We start from the raw sequence: 23994 nt of genomic DNA, 5'->3' as shown, positions 1-23994 counted from the left end.
GGAAAGATTTGTTAAACCTTTAATGGATGAAATCACTACTGTAAATGTTGGTACTGAGAAGGACCCGCGGCTGGTCCAGATCGGGTCCACGTTGTCTTCAGAGGAGCGCGAGCGCTTAGTCGCTTTATTAAAAGATTTTAAAGATGTTTTCGCGTGGTCCTATGAAGACATGCCTGGAATCGATCCTGAGATTGTACAGCACCGGATCCCTCTTGATCCAGAGGCCCGCCCTGTCAAACAGAAACTCAGAAGGATTCGCCCGGACTGGGCCCTCAAGATTAAGGAAGAGGTCACCAAGCAAATTGACGCAGGGTTCCTGCTGGTATCTGAATATCCAACTTGGTTGGCCAACATAGTTCCGGTGCCAAAGAAGGATGGCAGAATTCGGGTCTGTGTAGACTTCAGAGATTTGAACAAGGCCAGTCCGAAGGATGATTTTCCCTTGCCGCACATCGACGAATTGGTAGATTTCACGGCAGGACACGCCTTGCTTTCGTTTATGGATGGTTTCTCAGGCTATAACCAGATAGTGATGGCACCCGAAGACCGGGAGAAGACTGCGTTCACTACCCCGTGGGGGACATATTGTTATAGAGTGATGCCATTCGGGCTGAAGAATGCTGGAGCTACGTATCAACGGGCAGCGACTACAATATTGCATGATATGATCCATAAGGAGGTCGAGGTGTACGTGGACGACATGATTGTCAAGTCCAAAGATAGAGAGGGCCACTACACCGCCTTACAAAAATTCTTTCAACGGATCAAAGAGTTTCGGCTGCGACTGAATCCCCAGAAATGCACGTTTGGTGTTACAGCAGGGAAGATGTTAGGGTTTTTGATCACACAAAGGGGCATCGAGGTCGACCCTTCCAAAATCAAGGCCATCTTAGAAATGCCACCACCAAAGACTGAAAAGGAGGTGCGAGGCTTTCTGGGTAAAGTGCAATTCATAAGACGGTTTATTTCTAAATTAACCTTGACTTGTGAACCACTTTTTGGTCTCCTGAAGAAAGGAAAGAAATTCCAATGGGACGGCCGATGTCAAGTAGCTTTTGAGCAGATCAAAGAATATCTACAGAACCCACCCGTGTTGTCACCGCCAGAACCTGGGAGACCGTTGATACTGTACCTTTCGGTAACTGAGACTACCATGGGCTGCATGCTCGCGCAGGAGTCAGAAGACAAAGTGGAAAGGGCCATATACTATCTGAGCAAAAAGATGCTGGATTACGAGACCCGCTATACACCGCTGGAGAAGGCTTGTTTGGCCTTGGTATGGGCAACCAGGAAGCTGCGGCACTACCTGTTAGCCCACTCTGTAATGTTGGTTTCGCGTTTGGATCCCATCAAATATCTTTTCGAGAAACCAGCACTTACGGGTAGGCTAGCTCGTTGGCTGCTGTTGCTCTCCGAATTTGATTTGAAGTATGTGACGCGCAAGTCAGTAAAAGGCAGAGCGGTAGCAGAGTTCCTTGCCGACCACCCGGTTGAGGGGGATGAAGCGTTTGAGTATCTATTCCCAGATGAAGCCATTCTGCACGTCGAAGATGAAACTTGGACAATGTATTTTGACGGAGCGTCAAACCAGTATGGGTATGGGATAGGGGTGTTGCTGATAGCGCCTGATGATTCCCGTATTCCTTTAGCATTCAAGCTCCGGTTCAAGGTTTCCAACAATGAGGCAGAGTACGAGGCATGCATTGCTGGCCTGGAAGCAGCCCTAGAACTAGGGGCAAGACGAGTGGACGTCATTGGGGACTCGAACCTTGTTGTGTCTCAAGCAAAAGGAGATTGGAAGGTCAAAGAGGAAAGGATGATAATCTACCACCAAACCTTGGATTCGCTAATTCCTCGGTTTGAAAAGCTAAATTTCACCCACCTCGTAAGAGAGAACAACAGGTTTGCAGATTCACTAGCAACTCTATCTTCTATGATAGACATCCCGTCCGGAGTCCGGATGCGTCCAGTCATTATTGATCAGAAGTTCGCGCCGGCATACGAGTCGATTTCCGCCATAGATGAGGTTCAAGACGGCAACCCCTGGTATTACGACATCTGGAACTTCTTGGAAAAGGAGACATATCCACTAGGGGCAAATGCCAAAGATAAGAGGGCTGTCAGAAGAATGGCTGCTCAATTCGTTATCTGCGGGGGAAATTTGTACAAAAGGGGTCATCTGGGAATGCATAAGCTCTGTGTAGAAGCTGAAGAGTCAAAACGCCTGATGGAAGCCATCCATGGGGGGGAGTGCGGTGCACACATGAATGGAGTAATGCTGGCCAGAAAGATCCTCAGACAGGGCTACTACTGGTCAACCATGGAGGAGGATTGTATTAGCTTTGTTCGGCGATGCCACAAATGTCAAATTCATGCAAATCACATGAACATCCCGCCGTCAAAACTGTACAACATGACTTCGCCGTGGCCTTTTTCAGTCTGGGGAATTGATGTGATCGGAGCTGTTACCCCAAAGGGGTCCAACGGGCATGAGTTTATCCTAGTAGCGATAGATTATTTCACAAAGTGGGTCGAGGCCCAATCATACGCAGTGTTGAAGGCGTCGCACGTCGCAAAGTTCATCAGGAACAACATCATCTGTCGCTACGGGGTGCCAAACGAAATAATTTCAGACAATGGTTCCCACTTCAAGAAAGAAGTGATAGACTTGTTGGAGAAATACAATGTGGCTTTTCATAAGTCATCTACATACAGGCCACAGACCAACGGAGCAGTTGAGGCCGCCAACAAGAATATCAAGCATATACTACAGAAGATGGTGGAAACCTATCGAGATTGGCCAGACAAGCTGCCATTTGCTCTGTGGGGCTACAGGACTTCAATCAGAGCTTCTACTGGAGCAACTCCGTATTCATTGGTCTATGGAATGGAGGCTGTTCTACCCATTGAGATTGAGGTCCCATCATTACGAGTATTGGCTGAATGCTAGATAGCCGAAGCAGATTGGCAGCAAAGCAGATTCGAAGAACTCATGCTCTTTGATGAAAGAAGGCTGAAAGCACTGTACCACATCCAAGGTTATCAACGCAGAATTGCCCGGGCTTTCAACAAGAAGGTTAAGTCCAGGAATCTGAAAGAAGGAGATTTGGTGCTCAAGGACAACCGAGCTCCCATCCACGACCCAAGGGGCAAGTTCAAACCTAATTGGACTGGTCCTTACATCATCAAAGCTATCTGGTCAGGTGGGGCTGTGGTTTTGATGGATTTAGATGGCTTGGAGTTTTCACAACCAATCAATATGGACAAGTTGAAGAAATACTATCCTTGAGAGGCTCGCTAGGCCGAAAACCCGAAAGGGCGACCTAGGCAAGATTCAGAGCACAAAAAATTAGAAAATATAAAAACTGAGCTCGCAAGGTTGAAAACCCGCAAAAGGGCGGCCTTGGCAAAAGTTAGAGCGCAAAAGGAGAGTGAAAATACTCGAGCGAACCTAAGCCTGAACTACGTAAGACTTGATTCCCATCTTTGGGATACGTAGGCAGCTTCGTCTTGAAGTTCAGTCATAAATTTTTTTTTTCCCCGATCAACTTTGTCCATTTTGATCATCTCAGTCATCTCTATCCATCAGCATTTATCGTGATCTCCGGTACAGTGCTGTTCAAACTAGGGGCAACTTTCCGTTGCTTTGGAATGCCGCATTGTTCTTCAAACTAGGGGCAACTTTCCGTTGCTTTGGAATGCCGCATTGTTCTTCAGACTAGGGGCAACTTTCCAGTTGCAGGGATCTGAGGTTGTGCATCTCAGTGACAGATTTTCGGCATGTCCAATTCTGATCCACATCGAAAATAGTTTTGAAAAGTTTTAATAAAAGTTGACTTTGTTCAAATCAATCTTTTTACGACTTAGACCATTTTTGGACCAAAAGTGGAAAATTTTCAGTACCATAACTTTCAATTTCATTGATTTCAAAATAGAGTTCTCTTGCTCTTGCATTACAATCGAGGTTGCTTATTTTAGTACAGTCATAAAGAAAACTTGAAAATGCTAAATAAGCAATAAATTTGGGGCATAGTTGAATCAAGTATCTCTGTGTCCCCTTCCAGAGCTGGACGGAGCATCTGATGCCAAGCTGGGCCCAAATTGTACCTCCTCTTCGAGCCAATCCACGCGTTCATCTGACAAAGTGCGACTGAAGGTTGAAGCAGGGGGACCAGAAGCTCTCTAGTCCTCCATGCCGTGGCATATCTCTGGCTGGCCAGCCATTCACTTTTTGCAAAAATGGCCGGCCAGCTCCCCGGGATGGCTAGCAATGCTGCAGTGTGTCTCCTCGGCCCTGTTTTACTCTTCGAAGGAGAACTCCAAACATTTCCATGCAACGGGAGAGTCGAAGGCCTTCATTCCGGATGCGTTCCGATGCCCAGATCGTCAGAAGTACACTTTGTTGTTGTTGAATTTTGCTTATCGAGTTGTTTGTCGAGCGGACGTGTTTTGTGTTTTGAGTCATTGCTCTCTGTTTAAGCAATTTTTGTTAAAGTCTTGTTTATTTGCGTTGTTGCATTTTGCTTATCGAGTTGTAAACTTGCTAAAGACTCTGTTATATCTTAGTAAGTTGAGTTGTTTAGTTTGTTGCGTCGGTTCACTACCTGACTTGGTGATTACACAATGCGCATTACCATTCAATTTCATTTTTGTGCAAAGTAAATGATGCGATACGATGCTAAAAGTTTAAAATACAAACATCTTTTCAAAAGCTATTTCATTTCATCACGCTTTACAATAAACAAAGGTACAAGTTTTACACAAAAAAATAAAACTGCCTAACAATGTGCAAAGTGCTACAAACTACTAGTAAAAGAAAAATAAAGCAGGAAATAGCAACATCAAAATCCTCGGGAACGGGAACGAGAAGCACGCCTGGTCCTCTTTTGTGGAACAACCTCCACACCATCATCAGAGTCGGAGCTGTCGTCCTCAGGATCCTCCTCAGCCTCGCCTCTGTTCCCCGAGCCAAAACCGGAGCCTCCCTCCTCGACAGATGTCTCGAACTGACGGTCGGTAGCCTCCTCCTCCTTCTCATCAGACTCCACCTCCACAACATGAGCCCTGCGTCTGCGGACAGGCCTCCCTCGAGCTCCTCGAAAAGGCCTAGATGGCCCGGCTCCTCGGGAAGGCCGAGATGACCCCTCCCCCTGATAAGGCCCAGATGGCCCGGCTCCCCAATGAGGCCCAGGTGGTCTGGTCTGTGGCTGACCGGTCCATGAAGGCATCTGAAAACAAAGAGTTCAATTCAAATACATCAGTCCAAATATATACATCAGATGCAGATACAAGCAAAAGCTACGTAAAGTGGGTGCATGTAAATACAGTGTACAAGTGAGGTGTGTGTCAGATGTGCTCCACACAAGTAGTCTATCGATGCAGTAGAAATCAGCATGTCATCAGAAGTATGATAAATGCCAAAAAACTGAAGGGTACCTGAATGCCCGCGACAGACAACTGTGCCTCCCTGCGTAGGACCATGCCCTCGAGTGTGGCCACCAGCCCAACCATCTCCTCCATGTACCCTCGCGATGGCTGCAAAAATGAGTTCATAATCATCAGTGAACAAATGAGTGTCTAAACATCTGAAATGATGAATGACGGAAGTGGAGCATACCGGCGGTGAGTCCGGATCAATGGCGTATCGATCACTGGGCATCGGAGGCTCTAGTGGAATCGGAATCGGAGAGCTAGTCCCATACTGCCACGCCATCAACTCAGTAGGCATATCTGGCCATCCCAGATGAGGATGAATCGACGGGTTCGGAGGAAACGGTCTACTCCCACCTCTAGATGCGCCAGCCCTGCTAGAAGAAGGGATGTCTGTAGCTCGAGCCTGAGCCTGATCCGAGGATGACATACCGGCAGGTCTCATCATCGGAATACGAGCTTCTGTCAATGGAGGCATCAAATATATGTGACGATAGGTGGCGTAGTCCCCCTCCGCAACATATAACAAAGCATCACTGCCCAGCATGGCGCCGACTACCTCTGAGTAAGAGAGCCTGTCAGCGGTCCGCATACTAGCTGGAGGTACTGCGGGAATATCCTGAGAAAGATACCCCCGTACCTGGCGCAGAAAGCGCTCCCCCAAGAACCAGGCCCTGCCAACCGGCCCTTCGAACAGGACCCTATACCGGGAGATGCCTGATGCTCCGGTATACTGAAGTAGGAGATCATCACCCAGAGGTGCCCAAGGCTGCCAAGTAATCTGCGGATGATAAATGTATAAACCAATCAGAGAACGAGAATATACAGAGCAAGTCAAAGATGAAAATGAAAAGAACTGAAAGTTCTGAAGTACCTCTGAGTGTCGCACAGTGTCGAAGTACTGTCGCAGGCGAACCAGGGTCTCTCGAGGCCTCGCCCGGTGCGGGCCCTCAAATATCAATGAATATGGGGTCACGGGAATCCCCACCACCTCCAGCACTGGGGCTAACGATGGGAAGTATACATAAGCCCATAACTGAGAAAAGCAGTGCAGAATGTAAGTACGAAATGCTGAGAGTAAAATGCAGACTGTAAAAGTACGCTGTGTGTGCAATGTACAAGTAATGAAGAGCAGAAATGTAAATCGAGGGGACAGAAAATACCTCCAAAGCTCTCCAGTAGCCGCCAAGCAAATCGCCCCGCCCGCGGGAGGTCGCGCTCATGTAAAAGTAGAGGGTAGCCAGGCCAGCGCCACCCCAATCATATCTACTGACCTGTGATAGGTCACCAAGAGCGCTCAACAGGTATAGCCCAATGGTGTTCCCTCTGTCGGCGAACAGGGTAGTCCCGAAGAGGAACATCAGGAAGCCACGAGCATACTGCTCTGTCTCCTCAGGAGTCTCGGGCACCATCTCCGCCCGCCGGAAATGGGAGGAGAACCAAGTATACCTGACTCTCCCTGAAACCCTATCAACAGGTGGGCGAGCCCCCAACAAATACATCCAGGCGGCCTCCCACTCGCCCATATCCTCGTCATAGGGGATGGCCCAACCTCCGACGTCTAAACCGGTCAATACAGCGAAATCAAAAGGGGTCATGGTCATGTCCCCGGTAGCAGAGAAATGGAAGGAATTGGTGGTGTCCCACCATCTCTCTACCAGAGCTGCCATCAAGGTCCTCCTGGCAGGACAGCGTGACAACCCGGTACAGAAGGGTCCAAATCCTGCCAGATCCACTAAGTCTCTGACGCCCTCCGGGAGCTCAGCATACCAATCTCGCGCCATGGTGGAACCATATCCTCGCACACTGCGGGAACCACCCTGCATTCAGAATGAATATATGTGTCAATAATGAAATAAATGGGCTGTGTGCCAATGAGATGAAATGGGCTGTGTGCCAATAAGATGAAGGGGATTGTGTACCAATGAAGTAAAATAAGCTACATACAAATTCTATCTACCTGGGCTGCGTGTTCAGAAAATTTGAATTTTGGGCTGCGTGTTCAACTTTCAGTTAATGTGGGCTGCGTGTTCACTATCTACCTGGGCTGCGTGTTCAGAAAATTTGAATTTTAGGCTGCGTGTTCAACTTTCAGTTAATGTGGGCTGCGTGTTCACTATCTACCTGGGCTGCGTGTTCAGAAAATTTGAATTTTGGGCTGCGTGTTCAACTTTCAGTTAATGTAGGCTGCGTGTTCACTATCTACCTGGGCTGCGTGTTCAGAAAATTTGAATTTTGGGCTGCGTGTTCAACTTTCAGTTAATGTGGGCTGCGTGTTCACTATCTACCTGGGCTGCGTGTTCAGAAAATTTGAATTTTGGGCTGCGTGTTCAACTTTCAGTTAATGTGGGCTGCGTGTTCACTATCTAGCTGGGCTGCGTGTTCAGAAAATTTGAATTTTGGGCTGCGTGTTCAACTTTCAGTTAATGTGGGCTGCGTGTTCACTATCTACCTGGGCTGCGTGTTCAGAAAATTTGAATTTTGGGCTGCGTGTTCAACTTTCAGTTAATGTGGGCTGCGTGTTCACTATCTACCTGGGCTGCGTGTTCAGAAAATTTGAATTTTGGGCTGCGTGTTCAACTTTCAGTTAATGTGGGCTGCGTGTTCACTATCTACCTGGGCTGCGTGTTCAGAAAATTTGAATTTTGGGCTGCGTGTTCAACTTTCAGTTAATGTGGGCTGCGTGTTCACTATCTACCTGGGCTACGTGTTCAGAAAATTTGAATTTTGGGCTGCGTGTTCAACTTTCAGTTAATGTGGGCTGCGTGTTCACTATCTACCTGGGCTGCGTGTTCAGAAAATTTGAATTTTGGGCTGCGTGTTCAACTTTCAGTTAATGTGGGCTGCGTGTTCACTATCTACCTGGGCTGCGTGTTCAGAAAATTTGAATTTTGGGCTGCGTGTTCAACTTTCAGTTAATGTGGGCTGCGTGTTCACTATCTACCTGGGCTGCGTGTTCAGAAAATTTGAATTTTGGGCTGCGTGTTCAACTTTCAGTTAATGTGGGCTGCGTGTTCACTATCTACCTGGGCTGCGTGTTCAGAAAATTTGAATTTTGGGCTGCGTGTTCAACTTTCAGTTAATGTGGGCTGCGTGTTCACTATCTACCTGGGCTGCGTGTTCAGAAAATTTGAATTTTGGGCTGCGTGTTCAACTTTCAGTTAATGTGGGCTGCGTGTTCACTATCTACCTGGGCTGCGTGTTCAGAAAATTTGAATTTTGGGCTGCGTGTTCAACTTTCAGTTAATGTGGGCTGCGTGTTCACTATCTACCTGGGCTGCGTGTTCAGAAAATTTGAATTTTGGGCTGCGTGTTCAACTTTCAGTTAATGTGGGCTGCGTGTTCACTATCTACCTGGGCTGCGTGTTCAGAAAATTTGAATTTTGGGCTGCGTGTTCAACTTTCAGTTAATGTGGGCTGCGTGTTCACTATCTACCTGGGCTGCGTGTTCAGAAAATTTGAATTTTGGGCTGCGTGTTCAACTTTCAGTTAATGTGGGCTGCGTGTTCACTATCTACCTGGGCTGCGTGTTCAAAAAATTTGAATTTTGGGCTGCGTGTTCAACTTTCAGTTAATTTGTGGGCTGCGTGTTCACTATCTACCTGGGCTGCGTGTTCAGAAAATTTGAATTTTGGGCTGCGTGTTCAACTTTCAGTTAATTTGTGGGCTGCGTGTTCACTATCTACCTGGGCTGCGTGTTCAGAAAATTTGAAATTTGGGCTGCGTGTTCAACTTTCAGTTAACTTGTGGGCTGCGTGTTCACTATCTATCTGGGCTGTGTGTTCAGAAAATGTAAAGTGTGGGCTGTGTGTTCACTTTCGAATTCGGGCTGTGTGTTCGACAAATCAGTGTTTGAACCGTGTGTTCTAATGTGGGCTGTGTGTTCGCAATTAATTAATGAACCGAGGGTTCGAAAATTCAAGTGTTGAAACTACATGTTCAAGATGTAAGGAAAGTACTATGTCACAAGCCAAATGTTTAAGCATGGCAAGGGTGCGAAATGTAAAAAACAGAAGATGAGGTAAATACCTCTCGGGCCTCGTGAGAGAGATGCTGCTCCGGCTCTCTGAGAAGCAGATCCGCAGGTGCTCTCTCGTCGAAACTGGTAAAATGACGGAAAACGGCACGAGGGAGGACGTGCACTGCCGGACGGTACCTCTCGGGCATGAAAGGTCGAGTCCTCGGAGGTAGAGTCGTGGGATCGAAATCATCTCCGGCACCTGGGAAACCCCCGTCGTGAGGAGAATTGCCTGCCATTTTCAAGAATCTGCAAAAGGGGAACAAAAATGAGCAAAATGCGCAAAAATTGGAAAAAGTCAACAAAAGTCAACTCCCGAGAAAATATTCTAAATATTAAGATGAACTTACCTCAAGTGGTGAAAATGCAAAAAGAAGCTCCGAAGCCGGAATTTAATCGCTCCAAAGTGTTTAAAACTAAGTGTTTTTACAAAAACAATTTGCGCGAGGCGTTGGAAAACGCGCGTAAAACTCAAAACTGGAGAGAAAAGTGTTGAAAGAGGCAAGGAATGAAGTGAGGTTCGGCTGCCATTTATAGGCTTCAAGCCTTGGATGAAAGGCATGCAAAAAGGAGGCAAAAAGACCGAAATACCCTCGGAAAAAGGGCATGGCCGGCCGGCCCCTGTTTCTAGCTGGCCAGCCATCTGCTTTTTGCAGAAATGGCCGGCCAGCCATTAGCTTTTGTGGAAAACGGTTGGCCACCTCCCCTTGGGAAGATAAACGGCCGGCCATCATCCCCACATGCTCACCTAGCTCTCTGCAAATTTTGAGGAAGATCGGAGTTCCCGGGACCTGAAAAAGTTCAAGAAACGTACACTTCCGGTCGCAAAATTGCTCCGTCGGGACTTCGGTTTCAAGTGCTGACATGTGTCTCATCTTCATTCATCGAAATCAAAGTGTATCCTTTTTGAATGAATAGTAACATTTCAAAGAAGCGGATCGGAGGCCGCAATTGAGTTACCTTCGCCGAAACACGCTTTTCCGTACTCGCTGATTCATAACGAACGGGCGCCCTGATCCATACTCATGTCACATTATCTTGCATTTTCATGAACATACCTGTATTAACGTGCACGTTTCTTGATGTTTATCATACTTCTGTGCTTGAGCGTACGTTGCCACGCATGTTCTGTTTTTGCATTGCGATGCATTCACTCACCGGCACTGCGTGTGTCGAACTTTCGAAATCACATTAAATACATGATGTTAGCATATTGTGCTTGTTGCAATTTCTCTCTTTTGCAGACACGATATTGTATGTACGGTTTAATTGAGGCTGGCGCAACCAGACGAATCGCGCAGGTATCGTATCTTCTCCGTGTGAGACATGGCGGAGATTGAATAATCCTCCGCATTTCTTAACTGCATGAAATGTAGTTGTTGCTTTGCATTCTTGCTTAAAACTGTTGCATCTATTTGCGAATACTTGCTTCATTACAGCTTGTTGCATTTGCATGATCATTGAGTTATGTTCGGCTTCTTGCATATCATTTTGCATTTTGCCCCCCCTGCCTGCGAGCATGCCTGCGGGCACATCTCTGTTTATCCTGTATGTTTGTCTAAGTCTTCGGCCTTGTCAAAAATGGGTCGTCTCTTGGCTTTGACATTCACTCCCGTCACTTGTGACTTCCGAGTTCTGTCAAAGAGGGGCAACTGTAGACACCCCATTTTTGACCGACCTTAAGACTCAGACGTCGCCAATTGAGCGCTTGGTGATGTTGCATAATGTGCTCGTTCAGAAGTTTCAGAGTCGTGGCCGTAAGCCCTGCCTCCGGACTTCCGACCCCTTTTCTGTGCCTTGTCTCGGTTTGCGAACCAGACTCGGTTTTCTCTGTTTCTTTTCCTGAAGGGAGGGAGAGGTCCCGTAGACCATCTCTCAATGTCCGTAGGCTACATTTGGTGGCCGTAGGCCGTTTTGCCCATTTCGGAGTCCGGTTCCTGGTTTTCGGAGCCGTCAGGCCGTGTGCCTCGGTTCGGGACCGCTTAACCATCTCCTATTGCTCTGATTTTTGGCATACATCTTATTTCATCCATTTTGAGGGACACTGGGGGCTGAGAAACCCACTTCGAGGTCGAATACAATTTTCGGTGCTTAACAGCCCATTTCTGGGACCCCGAACTGCGTGTTTTGGCTCCGGAACATTCGTTTTGCAACGGTTTTCGCTCATTTTTGGCAGGTACCTCTGTTTTATCCCGAGGAAGGTCACTGAAGGGTGGGAGGCCAGCAATTGTTGCAGCAACCAGTTATCTCTCCTCCCGAGCCTCCCGGCGCCCGTTTTTCGCACTTCCGGGCTAATGTTGAATACCTTAGAGCTAGCGTTGCCAACTTTCAACCACGTATCTGTGATCTACACACCTGAGAGGCCCCTAAAAGTTCATGGCCGGCCATTAAGGTCACCTGACCCTTTTGACCCCTTTCTTCCAGGCTAATGTTGAACCTCTTGGACCTTTTTTCTTGAACTTTGAACCACATATCTGTGATGTACACACCTGAGAGGCCCCTAAAAGTTCATGGCCGGCCAGTAAGTCAACTTGACCCTTTTGACCCCCTCTTTCCGAGCCATTGTTGAACCCCTTGGGCCCACTTTCTTGGAATTTCAATTACATGGTTGTGTTGTACACACATAGGGCTACCTCCCCAATACCTGGCCGGCCAGAAAAGCTGGTTGACCCTTTTGACCCCTAGCCGGCCGGCTAGGGGGTGTGGCCGGCCGGCCACCTCCAGCAAAAGTGAGCGGCCGGCCGTGCTCTCCTCACTGTACCCTTTCCAGCTGTGGGGCAATATCCCCCAGATATTTTCTGTATCCGGGGGATATTTTGGGAGAGAGGATTCCTCTCCAACTCACCCCCCTTTTACACCCCTTTCTTGACCTTATAACCAGCTGAGGGTCTTCTTCATGAGGGTTAGAAAAATTCTTCTCCAAGGACAAACCCTAAACTCCATTGTCTTCTTCTTCAATTCTTCAAAAAACCCTAAGTCTATAATCTTCATTCCTTCTACACCACCAAGCTCCACCACCACCATCTCATTTCCAGAAGCTAGGAGGGATTCTTGAAGGCTAAAGAAGCTGCAAATCAACCCAAGAAGTAACAAAAGCTTGGATCTTCAAGGGTAAGTTACACTTTGATCCTTTTGACCCTTTCCTTTGATCTATTTCTAAGCCTCATTTATTTTTGGTTTCAAGCTTCGGCCCTAACTGAAAAGGGCCATATTTTGAGCTCATCTTCACTTCTTATTAAGGGCTCAACCCTGTTTGAGCCCTCCATAATACACTTGCTTCATTGACCATCTTGTATGTCATAATTTTGCATGCTATTTTTGACCCATGAGCAATTTATTTTCGAGCATGTTATAAACTGATATGAGGCATATTTTGAGCCCCTCTTCCACATTGGAGAAGGGCTCAACATTGTTTGGTGTTTCCATATGTCACTTGTAGTTAAATCCCCTATTTAGCCCCATTTTTTCATAAATTGGTAGCCCTCTTTGCTCCTGTTTTTGGACCTTGGTCCGAACTGAAAGTGGTCTTATTTTGGCCTATACTTCATGTTTCATTCACACTTTTTTTCTGTTTGGTGATTATTTTATACACTTCATGTTTTAGCACCTTTTGAGCCTTATTTTGCATCATATTTTTAGCATGTTTGTATACTGATTTTGAGGCTTCCATATACTGTAAATGTTCATATTTTTGGTCCATCTTCAGTGTTGTAGAAGGAAATTTTTCAGTTTGAGTTTTGCTTATACCACTTGCTTCATTACCCCTCTTTTGGCCCCTATTCTTGCATGCTATTTTCGCCATACCTATACTTGCTGTTTGGCCATGTTTATAACTGAAAAAGTGCTTATTTTGGGACTGTCTAGCTTCTGTCTTTGCATTGCATGTCCATGTTGTGCATGTTTAGTATGGCTATAGGCCATTTCGGATACCTAATGTTGCATTTCGGGTCATTTCCTTGCATTTCATGTCATTTCGCTTCATTTCAGGACTGTTTTCCCCCATATTTTGCTGCTGAAATTCCATTAGCATGCTTGCATATCATTTTGCCATGTTTCATTGCATTTTATCAGTGCCTCGGTTTGCGTGCCCGTGTGCACGCATTTCGAGACACTTCATTTTCTGCCACCGGCATCTTATGTGAGTGTGGCTGAGGCTATCTCATGTTAGTATAAGTCCATATTGCATTCTGTATGTCATTTGCATTGCGTATGCATTGCCTCGGTTTGCGTGCCCGTGTGCACGCATTTCGAGACACTTCATTTTCTGCCACCGGCATCTTATGTGAGTGTGGCTGAGGCTATCTCATGTTAGTATAAGTCCATTTGTCATTTTCCATGTCATTTGCATTGCGTATGCACCGCCTCGGTTTGCGTGCCCGTGTGCATGCATTTCGAGGCACCTCATTTTTCATCCGTCGGCATCCTATATGAGTGTGGCTGAGGCTCATTCATGTTGGTATAAGCCCATTCGTCATTTCCACGTCATTTCATATCATTTCATCACTGCCTCGGTTTGCGTGCCCGTGTGCACGCATTTCGAGGCACTTCATTTTCATCCGCCGGCATCTTATGTGAGTGTGGCTGAGGCTCACTCATGTTAGTATAAGTCCATATTGCATTCTGTATGTCATTTGCATTGCGTATGCATTGCCTCGGTTTGCGTGCCCGTGTGCACGCATTTCGAGGCACTTCATTTTCTGCCATCGGCATCCGATGTGAGTGTGGCTGAGGCTCACTCATGTTGGTATAAGCCCATTTCTCATTTCCATGTCACTTTAGCACCGCCTCGGTTTGCGTGCCCGTGTGCACGCACTTCGAGGCATCTCATTTTCGTTGCATCTGTCATCGCCTCGGTTTGCGTGCCCGTGTGCACGTACTTCAAGGCATCTCATTTTCGTTGCATCTGTCATCGCCTCGGTTTGCGTGCCCATGTGCACGCACTTCGAGGCATCTCATTTTCGTTACATCTGTCATCGCCTCGGTTTGCGTGCCCGTGTGCACGTACTTCGAGCCATCTCATTTTCGTTGCATCTGTCATTGCCTCGGTTTGCGTGCCCGTGTGCACGTACTTCGAGGCATCTCATTTTCGTTGCATCTGTCATCGCCTCGGTTTGCGTGCCCATGTGCACGCACTTCGAGGCATCTCATTTTCGTTGCATCTGTCATCGCCTCGGTTTGCGTGCCCGTGTGCACGTAGTTCGAGGCATCTCATTTTCGTTGCATCTGCCATGGCCTCGGTTTGCGTGCCCGTGTGCACGCACTTCGAGGCATCTCATTTTCGTTGCATCTGTCATCGCCTCGGTTTGCGTGCCCGTGTGCACGCACTTCGAGGCATCTCATTTTCGTTGCATCTGCCATTGCCTCGGTTTGCGTGCCCGTGTGCACGCACTTCGAGGCATCTCATTTTCGTTGCATCTGTCATCGCCTCGGTTTGCGTGCCCGTGTGCACGCACTTCGAGGCATCTCATTTTCGTTGCATCTGTCATCGCCTCAGTTTGCGTGCCCGTGTGCACGTACTTCGAGGCATCTCATTTTCGTTGCATCTGTCATCTCCTCGGTTTGCGTGCCCGTGTGCACGCACTTCGAGGCATCTCATTTTCGTTGCATCTGTCATCGCCTCGGTTTGCGTGCCCGTGTGCACGTACTTCGAGGTACCTCATTTGCATTGCATCTGTTATTGCCTCGGTTTGCGTGCCTATGTGCAAGCATTTTGAGGCATCTCATTTTCACTGCATTTACCATTACCTCGGTTTGCGTGCCCGTGTGCACGCATTTTGAGACACTTCATTTACACAGCATTTTACCATTGCCTCGGTTTGCGTGCCCGCGTGCATGCATTTCGAGGCACCTCATTTTCATTGCATTCTGTCATCTTCTCGGTTTGCGTGCCCGTGTGCACGCACTTCGAGGCATCTCATTTTATAGCATTGTGTATGTTAGGATTACATCTTAGTTGCATTTCATGCATATCATGCATATTGCATCGTGTCCGGAATAGGGGTTAGTCCGGACACGGGAAACGAGGTACATTTCGTACTCCGAGTGACGGAATGTGTCTCAATTCCCCAGTCACCGACACTCCGGATTATCCATGATGGAGTTAGGCTTTAGCTGTAGTTTCATGTGCATTCATCCTATATTGAGTTGTGCATTTTGACTCCTCTGCCATCATGCCTCGGTATGCGTGATTGGTGGCACGAGGATCGAGACATGCATATATTTGTTTAAATACATTGCTATGCCCCTTTCCTGCTCTCTGTTGCAGCAAAACCAGGAATCAGCAACTTTCCGGGACTTGGCACGCTTTTCAAAAATAACAGGTGTAAACAGAGGCTAATTGGGGCATTCCGGTGGATTTCCGCGCAAGACAGTCCGGACATGCATCATCCATCAGAAGCAAGACAGCCCCTGGCTTGCACGCCAGTTTATTTGCTTTCTAGTTAATTCATTAATTAATTAGAATTCTGTAATATTTTGGACTGTAATATTCTTTTATTTTGGGGACTGTAATATTTGGACTGTATTATTTATTCGGACCCTCCGAGTGAGGGCATAACTGTAATAAGTGTGCGTGAGTGTGATGTATGTCTTCCAACCCCACGTCTTTCTCCCTTTTATTTATCCGCTTATGATGGTTAGATTAGGGCATATTTAAATTAGCATACAGTATGACAGCATGTTTGCATCATCCATCTGTATTGCATGCACCGGGCTCGGCACATCATACTAACTGCATTGTACTTTCAATTCCAAATTGAATACATGATAGTTATAGCATTTCATATACCATCTTAGAATAGCCGAGCCTGCTATAGTTGCATTTTGCATGTGTGACATTAGGCATTTCTGTACACTTAGGATCATGCATGATTTCTAATATAGTTTCTATTTTGGCTTGGAGTACTCGGTGAGTTTTATGCTTTAGCATCCTTGCATGTGTGTGAGTGAATGCCATGATAGCATGCTTACCATGAGACTATGTGCTTATCTGATATATCTGCCTGAATGCCTGTGGGTGAAGGTTAGGTTATCTGAATTGGAATGAATCATCAAAATGTTTCAAGCCTACCTACGGGTAGCAAACCATTTTCAAAAGCAAACATGAAATGTTTTGTTCCAATTCGGGCGACCCGGTCTATACTTATATGCTGTGAGCATCACATAGTAACCTAGGCTAATAACCGGAATAAGAACATACAATGTTTTCAAAAATTGATATCATGGTTAGTAGAAGCCGGTCTATGACCGGGCGAGCGGGGGTGCTCACGAAGTGACCTTCCCCAATCGTACCCAAGTTCCCGAGCCGAGGCAACTTTGGTGATGACGGACACGTGGCCTTTTGGCACCGAGTCAGGGTTTCCTAAATTTCCCAAAATAAAATATTTAGGTGGCGACTCTGTATCTGGCAAAGCAGTCCATGTTTGGCACTTCTTTCAAAAATCAGTTTTTCTCAAAACGATTTGCCGGATTTGGACTCTTTGGTTCAGACTTAGAACCGTGACTACGAAAAGTCGAGTCCGAGCTGTAGCGAGGTCCCCCCGCGGGCTTGTTACAACCTCTACTAACCATGATATCCGATGTTGAAAACGTTATGTGTTCTTAAACCAATTATTAGCCTAGCGTTACTATGTTATGCGCACAGCAAACAAGTATAGACTAGATTGCCTAATTTGGAAACAAGCATTGCATATCCATTTTCTTTGAAAAGCGCTTTGAAATTTGCTACTCGCAAGTAGGCTAAAACACGGATTTCAACGAGTTTTCCAATTCAAACAATCCAACCTTCACCCGCAGGCATTCAAACAGTAATATCACGTAAGCATTTACCCACATGGCAAATATACTGTCATGGCAACATTCACACGCATGCGCGATGCTAAAGCATAAATACTTACATCGTACTCCGTGCCAAAAACAGGAACATGTTAGCAATCAATGCATGATCCAAGTCCATGTTAAGTGCCTAATGCATCGCATACAAAATGTCATTAGAGTAGGCTCGGCTAGTCTATGAATGGCATGTGAAAATGCACAACTAACATGTATTCAATTCGAAATTTGAAATACAGATGTAGTTAGAATGATGCGCCGAGCCTAGTGCATGCAAAGCAAATGTATGAATGCACGCATGCATTGCATAAGGTATGCTAATTTTTAAATATGCCCTAGTCTACCATCATAAGCAGGTAAATAAAAGGGAAGAAAGAAGTGGGGATTGGAAGACATACACACCACTCACACACACTTATTACAGATTTGCCCTCGCACGGAGGGACCAAATAAATAATACAAATTAATTAACTACGCAAGCTAATTAAATATTACAAATTACCTAATTAATTAACAAACTAATTAAGCTAGGAAAAACAGTAAACCGCCTCGGGAAGAGAGCCAGATGCAGCGCATGCTCGGGTCCTGCTCGGAAGTGCACGGCCATGCATAGTCTGCCTCTGTTTTCCCTGCTCTGCTCCTCTGGAGACTGCCAAAGTCTCAAGGATGCCTCTCTGGATACTGGGAATCACCACCGGCTGAGTAGAATGCCCACCGGCAGTGGCCTGTGATCACCGGCACAAAATGAATCCATCGGCTGGTGATTTACTGTCGGTCGGCAATGTACACTGCCGGTCGGCAAAGAGTGCCTGCAGAACCTGCAACTCACAGCAGCAGAGGACAGAACTTGCATGGCAATACAATTCAAACAATGTATGCACCAATCATGTCCCCCATCATGTTTGTAACTCAAAGGGGCATGTGTCTCGATTCTCGGACCGCCAATCACGCATTTCCATGCATGATAGCCCAAAGGATCAAGTGTGCAACTTTCATGTCAAATTAAATGCAAACCAAACAAATGAACCAAGGCCTAATTCCTATCACCAAGTCAAGGAACAAGGCATGCATGCAAGATGCAATGCAACCTAGGCATACGAGCTAAGGATGCAACATGGCATGGTAAGACACTTATGCAAGCATACAAGCAAACATGAGGCAATGCAAATTCATGGAAAGGTGGACTTATACATGATTTAGGCAACTCTAAATAGGCCTAAAACAATGGCCAAAGTGACCAAAATAAAGGACTAAACACATACACACATGCACATGTTAAAGGAGCCAACACTTAGGCACAAATGGGACAACTCTCAAGCACACTTGAAAAAGGCTATCATGGACATATGGCATGCAACATAAGCTCTGAAAATCATGTTAAAACATGGTGCCAAACCAAGCAACAAGTCAAGCTAAACATGCAACAAATGGCCCAAGTGCTTGAAGCGAGTCAAAAGGGATTGAACCATGACCAAGCCAACCAAGCCTCACAAGGCTAAGAGGACTTAAAATAGGTTCAAGGCAGACCTAGACCATGCAAAGGGGACCCCCTAGATGGCATCTAAGTGGCTCAGATTCAAAGGCATGTACAATGGCCAAAACAAGGAACATGCTACACAAGCTTTCAAAGCATTAAGGAGACATCCAAGGCAAACATATAGGCATGCAAAGGGGACTGAAATAACATGGTGGATAGTTCCAAACCACTAAATCAATGCAAAAATGTCATGCTATACGTTCATACACTTAGGGCCAAAAAGCCGGAATGCAAAGGAGCTATACTAAGCATGCCAAATCCGACCCAAACAACCTAGGACAGACCTTAAACATGGCAAAATGAGCACAAAACCTTCACAAGACTAAGCCTAAAACATGCTAGAACAAAGGCTAACCACCTGAGGCATATTAAGGCAATAACATGGCATTACATGGTAGGTATGCTAAGCATGCATGGTGTACCAAAACCAACACACAACAAGGTTATATCATGGAATAATAAGCATGGAAAACAATCAAGACATGATCAATACACACTCTAACATGATGCTCTCTCAAGAGGCCAAAAAAGGGTCCGTTTCAAGGACAACAAGGAGAGGGGGTGGCCCTCCCCTTTTGGAGACTTCAAGGCACCATCTCCGCCACTGAAATCCCTCAAGATTTCAGTGGTGAAGAGGCCCGAACACCAAAGTCTCGAAACTCACTCAAAATAGCACAAGGCCTAAGAGGGGTCAAACACCTCCAAACCACAAAACACTCTTAATAAACAGTCAAGAGGGTTAAAAAACAGAACTTTTTTGTATTATACACTAAGCTCAAAAACGATTTTAAGACAGGTAAAAATACAATGCAAGATTGGGGAATAAAGAGGCAAAATTGTTACCCTTGAAGACCCCTTCAACAATGGTGCTCCAACAGCCCCTTTTAGGTTGAAAACAGCTTCAAAACTTCAAAATCAACCTCTTAGAACCTCAGTAGCTAAGTGAAGGTGAAACACTATGTGTTTGTGTGCAATAGTAAGACACAAATGCACTTAAACACACACAAGAGGGAGATATAGAGATAGAAAGTGTATGGATTCTAACCCTAGAACTCAAAACCCTAAAAATGGCTGTCTAAAATCTCTAAAATATCTCAAGTGTCTAACCCTAAAGCCAAGAGAGAAGGCTCTCTCTTATAGAGTCTTTTGTCTTGTAAAGCTTACAAGATAAGCTTCTCAAGAGAGAGATCCCTCCATACACGTGTATGGAGGGGAGCCAAAAGGAAGACAGCTGTGATAAAATATCTGCAAAAGCAGATGCACAGTAGTCGGCCGGCCAAAAATGCCATTTTGGCAAAAGTGAGTGCCGACCGGCAACAAAGAGTGCCGACCGGCAATATACATTGCCGATGGCATCAAAAACCAGCCGGTGGCCTCTAGCCACTGCCGGTGGTGTGTGGGGATGCCTCACAAAGCATTCCCTGCCCCTCCAAGGCAAAACACAAGTGTTTGGTGCAAAACCAGACACTAAACAGTCGAGTTTGGAGATCCTGAGGCAAGGCGCGCGAGCCGAGACCTCCGGGAACTCCAAACGAACACAAACATGGATGATCACCGGGTGTTCAGACGGTGACGTCCAAGTCTTAAGGACGGTCAAAAATGGGGTGTCTACAATGGGCAAGATCAAAACCATTTCAATAAATATGTTCAGATATGTGATTCGCAAGATTTGAAACAATAATGGCAACAAGTAATGAAGAATATAAACAGAATTGAAAACAAAAGGAACAGTAGCTTACCAGAAGAAATATGGCCGGAATAAGGTTCGCCAAAGTCAGACGATGGTTACAGGAGTAACAGAGTAGCGAAAGCTTCACCAGAAAGACAAATGAAGACAATTGCAGAACTTGGGACTGAAACAATGGCGTATTCAAGAGCTAGAGAGAGAAAAAACGAAGAGAAATCGAATGCAAAAGTGAAAAAATGAAGAAAGGGGGAAAGGTTTTGTCAAAAATTTGAAACGACGGCAAAACGGAGCATTAAATACGCCTGGAACAACGCATACGTCAGACGGCGCCCACAGACGCAAGACGGATTGCAAGCGTATCATGGGCACGGTCCAATGAGGTGAGACGCGTGAATGAAATGATTGAGTAAATGATACGTGACAGCTCACACACGTGAAAGAGTTCACTGGAATTCTTGTTCTCTGAAGAAAACATGTCGGCTTGAAATGAATGATCTCGGCTGAGGAGTTCTTGAGCCGATGTACAGGAGAAAGTACCGATATAGGTTCCATCACCTCAAAATGCCGAGGTAATAGAACCTAGGGGCAGTTGTGGGGATATATTTTCTGAGTACCAACATGTGGCAAGGTAACGCCGATGTGTCAGCCGAGGTGCCACGTGTCCTGGTCATTATGCCGAGGTTATCAGAATCCGAGATAAACGAATAAGGGACAAGAGTCCTAGAATGAAGAGAAGACTTAGTCAAGATGAGGATAAAGCTCTTAGGGAGTTTGTCTTTGTCTCTTGAGGAGTCCAAAGTAAGTACTGAATTGGAGTCCATAGAAGTCAGGCTTCTAGTGGGACTAGGATTGAGTTAACTATAAAAGAGAGGCACCCCGTGGGTCTAAGGTACGCAATTTATGCTTTGAGCATTGAGTTTAGCATTATTGATTATCTTTGAGAGATATACTGACTTGATCGTCGGAGTGCCCCCGGGTGGTAGAACCACCGCCGGAGCCTTCTCTTTCTGTTACAGGTTAGCTGAAGCCATCTATTCTGCCGATGCTCTCTAGCTGATTACTAAATGGGCAGCGTGATCAGAAAATCACCCACACAATGTATAATATATTAATGTATATACCAGACGCATAGGTAAGATAGGATTAGATAGGATTCCTGCTGTCGGTCCCTTTCTCATAAATATGTTTTGTGTCATGATGATGTTTGTACAGCAGCACCTATATAATGGAGACTCTCCTTATGGTTTTCGATATATTGAAATACAGAGATTACTCTCTCAATATCCCTCTCTCAACTTATTTTACACAAAAAATTAAAATGTTACTGTAAGTTGTTATATAACTCTCTCTACTTTTCTGCACAACTTTTTATAAAAAATCAAAAAATTATTAAAATAACTTATTCCCAAATGAGGCTATGGAGCTTTGCTTGTTCGAACTCTTTACATAACTAGACAATTGCCTGAACACCACGATGTCTTCTGCTCGGCTGAGCAGTATAGTTGTGTAAAATTATCCCATACACTACACTAAATTTAAATTTACATTACAAATTCAAATTCCAATCACTTTAGTAAATATTTTTCTAGATATATAATATTTTTAAAACTAAATATTGATGATGATATTCAGGACTGGCAAAGATTGGGGAGAGAGAGTGGTACTTTTTGTGCCAAGGGACAGAAAGCATGTCACCGGAGGGAGGCCTAACGGACCACTGAAACCGGGTTTTGGAAGGCAATGGGTTCGGACAGCAAGATATTAAACTCGTCCGACCCGAAAAAGATCACTACAAGAAAAGTGGGTATATGAGACGGGACTATTTGCGATGGCACACTTGCCGTCTCAAAAAGTCACTTTTTGCGACTGCATAAAATGCCGTCTCAAAAAAGCAGAGTATTTGCGACGGCACCATTTACCGTCTCAAAAAAGCAGAGCATTTGTGACCGCACAATTTGCCCTCTCAAAAAATGAGAGCATTTGCGACGGTATTTTCTGCCGTCGCAAATACTCTGCTTTTTTGAGACGGCAAATGGTGCCGTCGCAAATACTCTGCTTTTTTGAGACGACATTTTCTACCGTCGGAAAAAGTGACTTTTGTGTTTTTTTTTAATTTTTAGTGAATATTTTTAAAATTTTAAATATTTTTTTTAGATGCACCTTACTTAGATGTATCTAAAAAAAATTATGAAAAAATATTTTTAAAAATTAATAAATACATAAAAATATAAAAAAAAATGTATTAAATTATTGTATTTTTGGTATTTAGTGAATTTTTAAAAGATTTTTTTTACAATTTTTAAAATTTTTAGGTGTATTTATGTTAGGTGTGTCTAAAAATTAAAAAAAAAATACTTAAAATATTAAAAAAATTCAGTAAAAACAATATAACACGGAAAACAAGAAAGTATAATTTTCTCAAAAGAGTTTTTGGAAAACTCTAACCTAGCATAGTGATTGTGGTTTTGAGACAGCTTCATATATATACAGTCACAAAATGGTTTGAATAAATTCTGGTACTTTTTTCTGTGGCAAAAAAAATTTAAAAAAACAATGTCTTCTTACTCTTTTCATATAACATTCCTCTTTTCATTCATTTTTTCATCTTCATGTCTTTCTGTCTCTATCTCTTTCTCTTCTCTTTATCTCTTTCACTCATCACTCTTCTTTCTCTGTCTGTCTGTTTCTCTCTCTCATTTTCTCTCTGTGTCTCTCGCCTATCTCTCTTCTCTCTATCTCTCTCATCTGTTTTCTCTCTCTATCTCTCTCGCTCACCTTTCTTCTCTCTATCTCTCTCATTTCTTTTCTCTCTCTCTTATCTTTCTATTTCTCTCTATCTCTCTCGCTCATTTCTCTTCTCTCTCTGTCTCTCTCTTTTTCGGTGTCTCTCTCTCGCTCATCTCTTTTCGCTCTATTTCTTTCTCTTTTTGTCTATCTCTCGCTCATCTCTTGTTTCTCTCTCTTTTTCTATCTTTCCCTATATCTCTATCTCTCTCTCTCTTTCTCTCTCTATCTCTTTTTCTGTCTATCTCTCTCTCCTTATCTCTCTCTCTCACTCATCACTCTTCTCTCTCTCTTTCTCTACTTGTCTATTTGTCTATTTCTCCCTCACTATGTTCGCCTTGCTCACTCTCTTACTCTCATCTTCTCTATTTATCGAGCTCCTTCTCGATTTATCGATCCGCTATAAACGACGTCGTCTTACTCTTTTGAACATTTCTCTTTTCACCCATTTTTTTATCTTCATATCTCTCTGTCTCTGTCTCTCTTCTCTTTCCCTCTCTTACTCATCACTCTTCTCTGTCTGTCTGTCTCTCCCTTTTTCTATGTGTCTCTGTCTCTCTTCTCTGTCTCTCTCTCACTCATCACTCTTCTCTATCTGTCCGTCTCTCTCTTTCTGTCTATCTCTGTCTCTCTTCTCTTTCTCTCTCTCACTCATCACTCTTTTTTGTCTGTCTGTCCGTCTGTCTGTCTCTTTTTTTCTCTGTGTCT

The 23994-nt window shown here is 45.0% G+C and overlaps 1 pseudogene; it reads left to right on the top strand.

Moving 5' to 3' along the window:
• LOC145819861 (NAC domain-containing protein 6-like) overlaps window positions 1-23994 on the top strand; it is a 68750-nt pseudogene that overhangs the window by 28838 nt on the left and 15918 nt on the right.

The sequence above is a fragment of the Camellia sinensis genome, chromosome 2 (genome assembly GCF_055761805.1).
Source record: "Camellia sinensis isolate YWXY chromosome 2, ASM5576180v1, whole genome shotgun sequence".
Classification (NCBI taxonomy): Eukaryota; Viridiplantae; Streptophyta; class Magnoliopsida; order Ericales; family Theaceae; genus Camellia; species Camellia sinensis.
This window is presented reverse-complemented; position numbering and strand designations above follow the sequence as displayed.